A 15791-nucleotide genomic window follows, 5' to 3' on the forward strand; every position below is an offset into this window, starting at 1 on the left:
TCTTGGCCATGCCCTTTTAAGAATGCCTTAACCTTCAACTGTGCCATTAAAAAGAAGTTATTGTTTTTACTTTGACTTTATAGTGCATGTCACTCTATAAATGAAAAACATGCTGTACTGGGTCATTCTTGCATTGGTATGAAGAAATACCTGAGATCAGGTAATCTGTGAGAAAAGAGGTTTCATTGGCTCATGGTTCTACACACTGTACAGAAAATACAGTGCTGGCATCTGCTTCTGGAAGGCCTCAGAAAGCTTTTACTCACAGCAGAAGGTCAACTGGCACTTCACATGGCGAAAGCAGGAGCAAGATGGTGAGGGAAGTGTCATACACTTTCAAACAATGAGATCCTGTTGTTGTTTAAAAGCTAAACTATTCATGTCTCATGAATGGTTTAACACCTTAGTCTTAGTCCTGTTCTTGTGATAGTGAGTGAGATAGTGAGATAATGACAAGCAGAGTCAGTGAGATAGTGAGAACTCACTCACTATCACAAGCACAGCACTAACTAAGAGGATAGTGCTAAACTATTCATAAGAAATCCACCCCCAAGGTCCGATCACCTCTGACCAGGCCCCACTTCCAACACTGGGGATCACATTTCAGTACGAGATTTGGGAAGGGACAAATATCCAAACTATATCACATGCCATTTGTTTCATATGTTGTGTTGAGAGCTGCCGAATATTCTATCCTTCTGAAAATATGCTTGTCAAAGGACAGTATTGTGTGCCAAGCACTCTCAGTGACTTCTCCTCCAAAATAATGTTAGTGGATATGCGTAACAGTTGAAACTCTTTAAGGATGATACTTGAATATGTCACAGGAATGCTATATTTTTCTAAATCTTCTGACATTTTTCCCCTACTTTGTCTGACCTTTAATATAAATTAAACATTCTTCATGCCTCACAGATACTATTTTCTGAAAAGATATAAATTAAGACAACTTTTAAAACTTGAGCCTCCTAGCCATTTTCTATTAAAACTTATTATTCTCTATTTATCCGAAAGTTGACTGATTAAAAATGCAACATATCAGACAAGACAAGCAGAAGACAAAGAAGCAGAGGGTTTGTCTTAATTTACATAACATAATCAGGAAAAAACAGTATATAAATATAATGTGTGTATTAATTAACAAGGGAATACACACTTAATGTCTTTACTCGAAGAGATCACTTTTCTCTCATCTGAAAGTTGAACTTTCATTTCCTTTTTCTTATTTATTTTCCATTTTCCTTTTTCTTCCAGAACAATTAAGTCCTAAGACCATAATGACAAGCAGAGTCAGCATCTGAGTGAGGTAAAGAGAGCATCTGTACAGAAGAGTTTCCTGAGGTGGTAGGTCAGGGCTCAAGCATCCCTTGGCTGATAAGGGCATCCACACATGGGGATGATCCAATATTAGCCCAGTGTCAGAACCTAAGTAAGGGAAGAAGGACATCCAAGAGAAGCAGCCTAGCATGATGTGGCAGAACCAAAGTAGGGTGAGGTGTATGTTCTTGCAGAAGGACTGGGGTGACTTAGCATGGAGATTCAGAGCCCAAGTATGGGGAGAAGGAGATTTATGCAGGGGTTGGTAGTATGTACTGGTGAAGATTAGCCAACAAAGTTTAACCTGAAACAGGGTACTAGAGCTCAAGGAGGATGAGGACATATACATATACTCAGAAGGGCAGCCCCAAGTGTAGCAACAGAGCACAGGCTGAAAACAGGGTTATCCTCAAAAAGGGGCAGTCGGATATGTAATCATAAAGCCTGAGGTAGGTAAAGAGGACAACCATACAAGGGAGAGGACCAACAGGCAAAGTCAGATCCAGAAACGGGTAAAGGACATGACCACAAAGCAGTGGCCTGGTGTGGAATATGGCAGCATAAAGTGAAAGGACGGTCCAACGTGAAGAGTCGGAACTAGAGAGGTGTACGGAGGACATTCAGGCAGAGTGTATCCTGAACTGGTGTGCTGCAATACAAGCAAGGAGAAGAGGGCATCCATTAGAGGGTGATAGACTGAAATGGGAGTCAGATGAATTCTGTTCAGCAGAGGGAGTAGTAGCATAGATGAAAGGATTAGTTACATACAAGATTACTAAATGAAAAAAAAAAAAAGGAGGAGAGAATATATTAAAGATAACAGGAGGCAGATCTCTCAGTCATCCAAGAGGGTTACAGTAAGAGGGAACACTTCCTAACTCATTTTGAGGCTAGCATTACTATAATACCAAAAACAGGCTAAGACAGTACAAAAAGCAAAAACAAAAACAAACTACAGACCACTTTGATATTAAAATTACCAAAAAAGTAATAGAAAATCAAATCCTGCAAAACATAAAAGCAATTATAACAAGTGAGGCATTACAGGTATGCAAGACTGATTCAACTTTCGAAAAAATCAATCATTGTAAACTACCATATCAACAGGCTAAAGAAGAAAAATCACGTGATCATATCAATTGACACAGAAAAAGCATTTAACAAGACTCAGCATGCAATCATAATAAAAATCTTATAAAACTAGGAATAATGGTGATAGGCTGAATGCCTTCCACCTAAAATCAAGAACAGAGCGAGGATGTTCTCTCTCATTATTCTTATTCATATAGCACTGGAAATCCTAGTTAGGACCAGAAGTTTAGAAAAAGAAATAATAGAAAAACCCATTGGAAAGGAAGTTATAAAACTGTCCCTATATGCAAATGACATGATAGTCTACATAAAAGAATCCCAAAGAATAAACAGAAAAATCCTAGAATTAATAAGTGACTTCAGCAAGGTTGCAGAAATCAAGATCAACAGACAAAATTCAATCATATTTCTATACACTATCAACAAAATGTGAAGAGCAAAATTTAAAATATGGTATCTTTTACAATTGCTCCAAAGAAAATTAAATATTTTAAGTTTAAGAAAATATGTACAGTATCTGTATCCTGAAAATTACAAAAGCTATTGTAAGAAATCAAAGACCTAAATAATTGGATATACCATGTTCATATAAGAGAAGACCCAACACAGCAAAGGCAGCAATTCTTCCCAAATTTGATCTATAGTTTAATGTAACACCTATTAATATAACAGCATAATTTTTTGTAGATATTAACAAGCTTACCCCAAAATTATTATGGAAAAGCACAGGACTAGGAGAGCTAAAATAATTTTGAAAAAGAAGAATAAAGTAAGAAAAGTCTTTCTACTTAGTATTAAGGCTTGCTATATTGCTATAGTAACCAAGGCAGTTGGCAGAAAAATAGACACATAGATCAATGGAATAGAAAAAAGAACGCAGAAAGAGATCCATATGAATACGCCAATTTCTGACAAAAGTGCAAAAAAGATTTCAACAAATGGTGCTGGAATAACTGTACATCAAAAAGAAAAAAGAAAAAAAAAAAAGAACCTCAACCTCACATGTTATTCAAAAGTTAACTCAAAATGGATCATGGGATTAAACAGGAAAAAACTGATTAACTGGATCTGGTTAAATTAGAAACTTTTATTTTAGGAAAAACTCAGTAAAGGGGTATGAAAGGCAAGCTACAGGTTAGATATAAGTATTTGCAAAGTACATATTCAATAAAGGATTTTTATCTAGAACATATAAAGAACTCTCAAAATTCAAGTTACAAAAACATTCCAGTAGGAAATGGGCAAAAGGGATGAACAGACATTTCATTCAAGAAAATACAGATGGAAATAAGCACATGAAACAATGTCCAACATCAATGCCCATTAGAGAAAAGCAAATTAAAATCAAGATGGGATATCACTAAGCACCTACCAGAATAGCCAGAATAGAAATTAATTATCACAAATGTTAGCAAGAATGCAGGAAGACCTCTTGCATTGCTGGTGGGAATGTACAATGTTGCAAAATAAGTTCAGTAGTTTCTTATGAAATTAAACATTAGTACCAATATCCCAAAGAAATTAAAACATGATGTTCACACAAAAACCTACATATGAATGTTCATAGCAGCCTCATTTATAACACTGGAAACAATGCAAATGTTCTTCAATAGGTTAATGATTAAACAAACTGTTATATATCTATATCATGGAATATCAGTCAACAGTAAAAAGGAACAGATTATTGATACACGCAACAACATGAATGGACCTAAAGAGAATTATGCTGAGTTTAAAAAAAAAAAAAAAGCCAGTCACAAAATGTTACATACTGTATGATTCCACTTACATAGCTTTCCTGAAATGACAAAATATAGACAGCAGATTAGTGGTTGCTAGAGACTAGAGAAGGCGTATAGGAAAGAAAGTATCTGTGTCTATAAAAAGACAGCATGAATAATCTTTGTAAAAAAAAAAACTGTTTTGTATCTTGACTATGGCAATGGTACACAAATCTACACATGAAAAAATCGTATAGATCTAAAGACATACACAAATGAATACATGAAAAACTGGTGAGATCTGTACACAATTGATGGATTCTAGCAATGTCAATTTCCTGTGATATTGCACTGTAATCAAAACACTACCACTGGTAAAACCTGGGCAAAAGGTACATGGGCTTTCTCTGTATTATTTCTAACAACTGTAGGTAAATCTACAATCACTTCAAAATAAAAGGTTGTTTCTTTTTTTAATGTAACATATTATTTCATTTTTGTTTCTGTGAGATCTGGAGTGGAATAAAATGAATGGGGCTTGGCACAGTGACTCACGCTGGTAGATGGTGTGAGCCCAGGAGTTCAAGACCAGCCTGGGCAACATGATGAAACCCCACATCTAAAAAAGAAAAAAAAAATAGTTGAGCATGATGGTGCATGCCCGTAGTCTCAGCTACTTGGGAAGCTAAGATGGGAGAATTGCTTGGGCCCAGGAGGTTGAGGGTGCATTGAGCCATAATAACATCATTACTTCAGCTTGGGCAACAGAGCAAGATCCTGCCTAAACAGAAAAAAAGACAATGAAAATAAATGGCCATGAGTCTGATATTTGTTAAAAAGAAATAAATAGGGCAAAAGAGAGAGCTCATCCTTAAATATAAATTCCAATTAATAAATTAAAAACAAATAAAAGAAGTATGAAGTAACCATTAGAATATCACTGTAATAGCTGCAGCCAAGTTTCTTGGATGGATGCTTATAGTGGTGGGTAAAAGTTTCAGAACAAAACAGTGTATCTGAGTAGTCTCAATGGATCTCCCCCAGGATATTCATTAATTACACATATTAATAAAAAATAACAACTTTTCAGGGGAGAAAACTAACATACTATTCCCTAGCCAAGTGACAAAAGTTAAAACCATCAGTGATAAGCCTACCAACACATCAACCTCATGCACCCCAGACAAAACATATCAGAAAGCAATATAATCATGAGAAAAAAACAAATTGAAGGAAATACTACTAAACATCTGAATAGTACTCTTCAAAAGACTGGGAGGGCAAGAAAAGACTAAGGAATTGCCACAATCAGGAGGAGACTAAAGAAACATGAAAACTGAATGCAAAACAGAATACTAGAACAGAAAAGAACGTATTAAAAAAAAAAACTAGTGAAATATGAATAAACCCTGTGATAATTAATGATACTGTACAAAGGTAAATTTTTTATAATTTTACCATGATTATTCAAGATGTTAACATTAGAGAAAGCTAGGGGGAGGGAAGAGAACCCTCTGCACTACTTTTTTTAAAAACAGCTTTATTGAGATATCTTTTCCATATCATAAAGTTCACTCATTTAGAGCATCCAGTTAAATGGCTTTTAGTACATTTTACAGAATTCTGTAACCATCACCATAATCTAATTTTAAACATTTTCATTCTGCTAAAGCTTTCTACACATTAGCAGTCATTTCCTATTCCCCTACCCTGTGATATTCTTACAACTTTTCTGTAAGCTTAAAATTATTTTAAAATGTTACAAAGAGCAGTGATATTATGTTGAGTTGAAATTTAAATATACATGTAAACACACAGAATTATAACATGTAACATAACAAAATTTATACCAAGAAAAGAAAATGTAGTTCACGTATTCGAAAGTTCTTGTACTGTTTAGAAAAGCTAAAAGTGCGAATTCAATATTCAATGACTGTGATTAGTCAAGAATGCATCCTATAAATCTCCAGGGTAACCAGAGGTTCATTTAACAACAACGAAAAAAAATGCAAATTATAATTGTACAAAACAAATAGAGTCGAACACACAAGGCAAAATTCATAAAACTAAGAGAAATATACAAGTCTCAAATCACATGGGAAACTAAAAAATCTCTCTCAGAAATTCACAAGTTAAAAAAATCACTAAGTAAACAAAAGATTTGGAAACAATTAATCAAGATGACTTAATGAATATAAAAAAAAACAAGGCCCTCAACAAGCAAAAACATGAATTCTTTTAAACATATATGAACATATTCAAAGAATGATCATATGCTAGGCTAGTAAAGCAAGTTCTAAGACTTTTTCAAACTAGTAAAATCATACAAAACACATTCTGTTCACAATTCAGTTCAGATAGCTATCAAATACACACAGAAGATCCCCAATTTGTTTACAAATTAAGAAATAAGCACTTAAATAAAAAGGGTCAAAAATTGAAATTAAAGAAAAAATTTAAATAGATGACAGTAAAATATTACATATCAAAATATGTGAAATAAGAAAACCTATAATCTCAACACTGTGAGAGGCTGAGGAAGGAGGAGAGCTTTTGCCCAGGGGTTCAAGACTAGCCTGGGCAACAAAGCCAGGCACTGCCCTTAAAAAATACAGAAAGAAAAAAGAAAGAAAGGAAGGAAGGACAAGGGAAAGACAAGGAGAAGGCAAAGAGAAGAAGGAGAAAGAGGAGGAGAAGGGGGGGAGGAGGAGGAGGAGGAGGAGGAGGAGGAGGAGGAGTAGGAGGAGGAGAAGGGAAGGGCAAGGGAAAGGAAGGGAAGGATAAGGGGAGGGAAGGGAAGGACAAGAGGAAGGAAGGACAAGGGGAGGGAAGGACAAGGGGAAGGAAGGGGAGGACAAAGAGAGGGTAGGGAGGACAATGAGGGGAGGGGGGAGGGGAGGTCAGAAGAGGGGGAAAGAAGGGGAGAGGGGAGGGAGATAGCTGAAGATAAACAGTTCTACAATAACAGAGAATTCAATAACACATTTTCAATAACAGATAGACTATCTAGACAAAAAAAATCAGAAAGGACTTGAACAACACTATAACCAACTAGACCTAAAAGACATATATATACAGAACACTCCACCAAGTAACAGCTAAATACATATTATTCCCAAATGCACATGGAACATTCTCCAGGATAAACCATATATTAGGTCACAAAACAAGTCACAATATATTTTAAAAGACTCAAAACATACAAAGTACCTTTTCCACCATAATAGAATAGAATTCAAAATCAAGAACAAAAGGAAAAACAAAAAAATGCAAAAACGTGGAAATTCACGTTCAAAGAAGAAATCACAAGGAAAATTAGAAAGTATCTTGAAATGAATAAAAACAAAAACACAACATACCAAAACTATGGGATACAGCAAAAGCAGTGCTCAGAGAAAAATTTATAGCTATAAATTCCTACATTAAATTTAAAAAGAGCTCTCAAATCAGTAACTTAACTTCATACCTTAAGGAATCAGAAATCAAGAGCAAACTAAATAAAAAGCTAGCAAAAGGAAGAAAAAAAGATTACAATATAAGACAGAGAACTAAAAAATACAATATATAAAAACAAAACTTGGTTCTTTGAAAATATCAACAAAGTTGACGAATGTTTAGCTAGACTTACGAAGAAGAGATAATGTAAACAAAAGTGGAGACAGTATCAACCGTGCAGAAATAAAAAGTATTGTAAGAGAATACTATGAACAACTGTACATCAACACATTAGATAACTTAGACAAAATGGACAAACTTCTTTAAAAAAAAAATTACCGAAACTGATTCAAGAACAAACAGAAAATCTTAATGGATCTATGCCAAGTAAAATGATTGAATTAATAATCAAAACCTTTGGGACCAGATGGCTTCACTGATTAATTCTACCAAACGCTTAAAGAATTAACAGCAATCCATATTGAACTCTTCCAAAAAACATAAGGGGAGGAAATACTTTCTAATTCATGTTATGAGGCCAGCATTACCTGATGCCAAAGCCAGATAAAGACATTATGAGAAAAGAAAACTATAGACAGTATCCTTTATGAATACAGATTCAAAAATCCCCAACAAAATGCCAGCAGACCAAATCCAAAAGCATATTAAATGATTTTATAGCATAATCAATTGGTATTTGTTTCAGGAATACAAGGATGATTCACCACAAGAAAATTATCAATGTAATACAACATGTTGCAGGAAAAAAAAAAGGAAAAATATGACCATATCAATTGATGCAGAAAAGCTTTTGACAAAATTTAAAACCCTTTCATGACAAAAACACTCAAGCTAAGAAAAGAATGAAAGTTCCTTAACATGGTAAAGGGCACTTATGAAAAATGCACAGCTAACATGTTACGCAACTGACGAAAAACTAAGAGCTTTCCCATTTAGATCAGGAAAAAGACAGATGCCTGCTTCTACTCCACTCATCAATGTACTAGAAATTCCAGGCAGAGCACTTAGGCAACAAAGGGAAACAATGAAATCTCCTGCAGTCCAACTCAGTCCTGCCTGGGTCATGAATCATCCTTTGGCCAGCATACTCACATTGTATAGGCATTAGTCACATAGTATCCCTCTCAGTTATCAGATTCGGGTATGACAGCGCTTTTGGTTAAGTAACTCTTACTTTAGTAAATAATGGCTCCACAGAGCAAGAGTAGTGATGTTGGCATATTGCTCTTATTGATCTATTTAATTATCAGTTATTGTAGTTAATCTCTTACTGTGCCTCACAAATTAAACTTTATCATAGGTATGTATTTATAGGAAAAATATATATATAGGATTTGGTACTATCGGCAGTTTCAGACATCCACTGAAAGTCTTGGAACATATTCCCTGATAAGGGGAGACTACTGTATAGAGGAAAGACTGGAGAATCCTCAGTAAATAAATAAATAAAACTATTACAGCTAATAGACAAATTCAGCAAAGTTTCAGAGTACAAGATCAACACACAATAGCCATTTGCGTTCCTCTACACCAGCAATAAACAATCTGAAAGTATATTAAGAAAACCACCTCATTTACAAAAGCATCGAAAAGAATAAAATACTTAGAAATCAATTTAACTAAAAAGATAAAAAACTTGTACACTGAAAACTATACATTACTGCTAAAAGAAATTAATACCTAAATATCAAAAGACATTCCATGTTTACAGACTGGAAGACTGAATATTGTTAAGGTGATATTGATAAATTCAACACAATCCTATCAAAATGCCAACTGCCTTTTTTGCAGAAATGGAAAAACTGATTCTAAAATTCATATGGCAATGCAAGGGACTCCAAATAGCTAAAACAATCTTCAAAAGGAAAAACAAAGTTGGAGGTCTTGTACTTCTTGATTTCAGTACTTACTACAAAGCTATACTAATTAAAACAGTCCGTTAATGGCGTAAGGACAGACATACAGGTCAATGAAATAGAACTGAGAGTTCAGAAATTAACTTGTACACCTCTGGTCAATCAATTTTTGACAAGAATGTCAAGACCATTTAATGGGAAAAGAACAGTCTCTTAGATACATGGTGATAAAACAAATGAATTTTCACATGCAAAAGAATAAAGTTGGAACACTATGTCTCACCATATACAAAAATGAACTCAAAATGGACCAAAGTTCTACATATAAGACCTAAAACCATGAAATTCTTAGAAGAAAATATGAGGTCAAATCATGACCTTTGATTTAACAGTAGTTTCTTATATACAATACCAAAAGCACCATCAATAAAAGAAAAGGTAAATTTAAATTTCTCTATTTTTCCTTTTGTACTTCAAAGAACACAGCTGAGAAAGGACCCAAAGAGTTTTGCAGAGAACAATTTATTGGGCAGACAGAGAGAAAGAAGTAGAACGAGCTTCCATGCTATTGTGGGAGGGGATCCCAGAGAGGGAAATCTGCACAGGTAGAGAGGGAAAGACAGCTCCCACATTGGAGGGCATCCGGAGAAGGAGTCTGCACAGGTAAGAGGTAGTGGGGATTTAACTCTGAAGTTATTCCCACCTCATTCATGTTCTTTTCCAATGAGAGGAGTTTTTTTTTTTTTTAAACTTCCTCTGGAGTGATTGCTCTTTGACTCTGGTCCCAGATTGGTTGCTTGGGCCCACAACAGAGCCACTCCTTCCAGGGCTCTTGGTGGGCTTTCTGAACAAAGGAAGCTCACATGGAATTTTACCTAGCCTGCTCGGGAAAGTTAGACAAAGAACTCGAGGTTCCCGGATGGGGAGGTGGGATGGAGGCATGGCGCTGGGAAGTTCTTGCCTTTGAAACCATGCCCCTTGTGGACCCAGGAAGAGAAGTTAACATAGTCCCTCACGCCCACCTCGGCCTCCCAAAGTGCTGGGATTACAGACGTGAGCCACTGTGCCTAGCCTTCTTTGGTTTTTTGTTTTTTATTTGCAAGACTGTTGGATTGAAGTGGGAATGTAGAGAATAGGATCTCATACACATCAAGCACTAGCAACAAAACATTTCCCAGTTTTTAGGTTATTTTCCCTTTGAATTTTCAATCTGGTTTGAAATAGTTAAATATACTTATTTCTCTTTATCTTAAAAATGTTCCTTTCACTATATATTTCCCCCTAGTCACAGCCTTCTTTGTATTATAAAACATAACCTTTTTTCTAGAAAGAATAGTCTGTTATTTTCTACTCTGTTGCCTTTTTTTTATCAAGCATACTTGCTTGTTTATCAATCTGCTTATTTGTAAATATGTCAAAGTGCAATTTGCATACAATAAATATGAACCAATTTTAAGTGTATATTTCAATGAGTTTTGACAGATGTAAGATATACAAGATTTCCTATTCATGATATACAGCATTTATGTTATTCCAAATAGTTGCCTTTAGACCTTTTACATTCTCTTTCCCCCATCCTAGGCAACCATTAATATAGTTTCTATTATTATAGTTTAGTTTTACACCACATAAAGGCCACACAGTATATGCTCTTTTACTGTCTTTTTTCCCTCTGCCTAATGGTTTGGATGGGGGGCAGTAAAATACTCCTAACACAAAATGTACCATCATAACCATTTTTAAGTGTACAGTTCAGTGGCATTAAGTACATTCACAGTGCTGTGCAAACATCTCTACCATCCATTTCTAGAACTTTATCTTGTCATTACAAACTGAAACTGTACCCATTCAGTAATACCTCCTCATTCTCCTTTCCCTCTTTCCCCTGTTAACCACTGTTCTGTGTGTCTCTATATATATTTGACTAATTTAGGTAACTCATGTAAGTGAAATCATAACAATGTTTGGCCTCTGTGTCTGGCTTATTTTACAGCATAATGTTTTTAGTTGCTTTCAAGTTGTTGTGTATGAGTGCTCATTTTTTTTTATGTTGAATAGTATTTCATTATATGGCTGTACCTTGTTTCTTTATTCTATTAATGGTCATTTGGGTTCTTTAGGTTTTTGCCTTTTATGAGTGAAGCTTCCATAAACATTCATGTACAAATCTTCTATGAACATAATTATTTTTCTTCAGTAAATGCTCAATTGTATGTTTTGTGTTTATAACTTCGTAAGAAACTTCCAAACCGCTTCCCAGCGTGACTGTACTATTTCACCATTTCCACTAACAACTTATGTGAGTTCATTATTCTGTATACTCACCAACTCTTGGTATTATAATTTCTTTAAATTTTAGCCATTCCAAGGAGTGTAGTGGTTTCTCCTTGAAGAATTAATTTGTGTTTCCCCAATGACTAATGTGTTTATTGGTATGATAATCACATTATAATAATATGACTAATGAGTCATTCTTCCTTTGTCAAGTGTCTGTCAGTTCTTTTTCTTTTTTTCACTCATCACATTCTCTTCTTAATATTGAGGTGTTAAGAGTTCTTTATATGTTCTGTACCTAAGTTGTCAAATATGTGTTTATTGTCAGCCTGCAGCTTCCTTTGTAATTATTTTAATGTTTTCTCTTGATAAATTTTTTTGTCTTGACAAAGTTCAATTTATCAAATTTTTCCTTTTGTGGTCCATGCTTTTAGAGCTCTATCTATGAAATCCTACCCATCACAAATTGCAAAGATTTTTTTTCTATGTTAGAAAAGACTTCCTACAGAATTACATTAGCCTCCTTGTCAAACTCAGTTGACCATATATGCATCATCTATTTCTGGACTCTTTGTTTCATTCATTGATGTGTTTGTCTATCCCTGTGCCAACACTGCACTGACTTGATTAATTTTATATTGTCTTAAAATCAGGTAAATTCTATAGCTTTGTTCTTATTTTTGACTCTTTTGAGATCCTTTGCATTTCACTGTATTTTTAGAATCAGCTTGTCAGTTTCTAAAAGAAAATTGTTTTCTGGAGTTTTTGTTGAATTGTATTGGACTTAAAGATCAATTTGAAGAAAACTAACATTATTGAGTCTTCCAATTTACAAAAAGTTATCTATTATTTATTTAAATGTTCTTTAATTTTTCTAGGCAGTGATATGTAAGTTTCAGGTCATAGGTTTTGTTATATGTATCCTAAAGTTATATGTGTCCTAAAGTAAATGGTGTTACTTAAAATTTTATTATACATTCGATATTCATTTTTTTGATTGCTCATTTGAAAAAACAATAGAATTTTTTTTACATATATTGGCTTGGTATCCTTTAACCTTTTAAAATTTTCTTGTTATAGTCATTTTTTGGTAGAATCCTTTGGATTTTGCACATAGAAGATGTCATCTTCAAATAAAAACAGTTTTGCTCTTTTCCTTTCCAATCGATAGATGCTTTAGTTTTCTTGCCCTTTTGCATCGGGTAGGACCTCCAGTACAATGTTGAATGAAAGTGGTGAGTGGACATCCTTGCTTTTCCTTGTTGTTGATCTTAAATCTTTCACCATTATGTACAATGTAAGCTGTAGATTTTTTAGTAGATGTTCTTTATCAAATTGAGAAAATTTATTTTTGTTTCTAGTTTATTGAGAGTTTTTATCTTTAGTCATAAATTGGAGTAGAATTTTGTCAATTTTTTTATCTTTTATTGCTGAACATGTGATGTTTATTCTTTTTTTCTATTAATGGGGCAAAATACATTGATTGATTTTTCAGTGTTTAATTTACCATGTGTTCCTAGCCTAAGCCTCATTTGGTCATGTTTTGTTTTTTATTTTTACTCTGTTGCTGAATTTGATTACCTGTTATTTTGTTAAATATACTTGTATTATCAGAAATATGTGTAGTTTTCATGAAGTGTCTTAGTATATTTTTAAATTTAATTTTTAAAATTGTAAGATATACCTGAAATTTACCATTTTAACCAGCTTTTTAGTGTACAGTTCAGTAGTGGTAAGTACATTCACATTGTTATGCAACCAGTCTTCAGAACTTCTTTCATTTGGTGAAAGTAAAACTCAATGTCCATTAAGCAATTCCTCAGTATTCCTCTTACCAGCCCCTGGTAACCACCGTCCTACTCTATAGCCATGAATTTTACCACATCATTTAAGTGAAAATAATATGTGTGTGTTTTTAATGTGGTAAAATACACATGGCATAAAATTGATGACTGGTGACATTTGGTATATTCACAATGTTATACAACCATCACCATTTTTTAGTTCTAGAACATTTCATAATCCTAAAGGAAACTCTGTTCACCAGTTATTCCCCATTTTCCTGCTCCCCTTGATTCTGGCAGCTTCTAATCTGTTTTCTGTCTCTATAGATTTGCTGACTCTGGTATTCTATATTACTGGAATCATAGAATATGGGGCCTGTTCTGTCTGGCTTCTTTCTATTAGCATTATTTCAAGGTTGGCAGAGTACTTCAATCCAACAGTCTTGCAAATAAAAAACAAAAACCAAAGAAGGCCAGGCTCACGTCTGTAATCCCAGCACTTTGGGAGGCCGAGGTGGGCGTGAGGGACTATGTTAACTTCTCTTCCTGGGTCCACAAGGGGCATGGTTTCAAAGGCAAGAACTTCCCAGCGCCATGCCTCCATCCCACCTCCCCATCCGGGAACCTCGAGTTCTTTGTCTAACTTTCCCGAGCAGGCTAGGTAAAATTCCATGTGAGCTTCCTTTGTTCAGAAAGCCCACCAAGAGCCCTGGAAGGAGTGGCTCTGTTGTGGGCCCAAGCAACCAATCTGGGACCAGAGTCAAAGAGCAATCACTCCAGAGGAAGTTTAAAAAAAAAAAATCCTCTCATTGGAAAAGAACATGAATGAGGTGGAAATAACTTCAGAGTTAAATCCCCACTACCTCTTACCTGTGCGGACTCCTTCTCCGGATGCCCTCCAGTGTGGGAGCTGTCTTTCCCTCTCTACCTGTGCAGATTTCCCTCTCTGGGATCCCCTCCCACAATAGCATGGAAGCTCGTTCTACTTCTTTCTCTCTGTCTGCCCAATAAATTGTTCTCTGCAAAACTCTTTGGGTCCTTGATATTTATACCAACGGTAAGCCCACGGCATCTCCAGGGCCTCTTCCCACATTCCTGGGGCAGCGGAGATCAAGAACCTGGGACACCTGGTTACAGGCAATCACCTGAGGTCAGGAGTTTGAGAACATCCTGGCAAACATGGCAAAACCCCATCTCTACTAAAAATACAAAAATTAGCTGGGCATGGTGGTATATGCCCGTAATCCCAGCTACCCAGGTAAAGCTGAGGCAAGAGAATCACTGGAACCTGGGAGGGCAGGGTGCAGAGGCTACAGTGAGTGGGAATCTCCCACTGCACTCCAGCCTGGGTGGCAGAGTAAAGACTCCATCTCAAAAAAAAAAAAAAAAAAAAAAAAAGAAAGAAAGAAAGAAAGAAAGAAAGAAAGAAAGAAAGAAAGAAAGAAAGCAAAGAAAACAGTTTTTAAAGTACGAGTATACTAAAGTAGACTTAAATATCCAATAGAGAAAACTCAAGCAAATTTTAAGATATCAAGAACACATTATTCTTATATACTTGCATGTTAATAGTAAATATAGTAATAATGGGGTTCTTTAGCAGTATAAGCAGATTTTTACTAATATTGACCTTGTACTGACACACTGACCTTCTACAAAGAAATTACAAAAAAAGAAAATCTAGCTTATTTTGTAGGAAGTAGAGGGTTATTAAAACCAAAACAACATGCTCTAATATTTCTGGTATTCTCAAAGCTTGATGGTTCAAATAAAATGGGTCAGTCAGGACAATAATGGCAACTTAGGCCCATTAACAAACAGAGACAAACAAATAGCAATAGCTTTTCGATACCATCAAACATATTTGGTAAATCCTCATCAAAGGACTGACTTACTATGTGGTAAAGTCTCACAAGAACATCATCTTCAAATATTGAGGATAACAATAAACACTGAAGTTAATAAAAAGTCTACTTTATAAACTAGAACAGCCAAAGAATTCTAATGAAAGAGATCACTACTTATCTCAGGTAGCATTATCAAATTCAGACTAAGGCATGTACTTTGAATTCTCACACTCTATATTCTGGCTCCCAAAAACATCACTTTTTTATAGTCATCTTTGATACTCACGATTGTATGATATGGAGTAAAGTAATTTTTTAACTTCAGTCTTTTTAAAAGCCTCTATAAACATTATGTTAAGGCTTCAAGACGAAATATGTTCAAAACATACCTAATATTATCTTCATTTGCAATTCAATGACAAAAAGTACGACTGTTTTACCAACTTT

General features: G+C 34.9%; 1 protein-coding gene across 1 annotated transcript in view; it reads right to left on the reverse strand.

Moving 5' to 3' along the window:
• KIAA1328 (KIAA1328 ortholog) overlaps positions 1-15791 on the reverse strand; it is a 369240-nt gene that overhangs the window by 338603 nt on the left and 14846 nt on the right. The gene's annotated exons all lie outside the window — the stretch shown is intronic.

The sequence above is a fragment of the Saimiri boliviensis genome, chromosome 13 (assembly GCF_048565385.1).
Source record: "Saimiri boliviensis isolate mSaiBol1 chromosome 13, mSaiBol1.pri, whole genome shotgun sequence".
Taxonomy (NCBI): Eukaryota; Metazoa; Chordata; class Mammalia; order Primates; family Cebidae; genus Saimiri; species Saimiri boliviensis.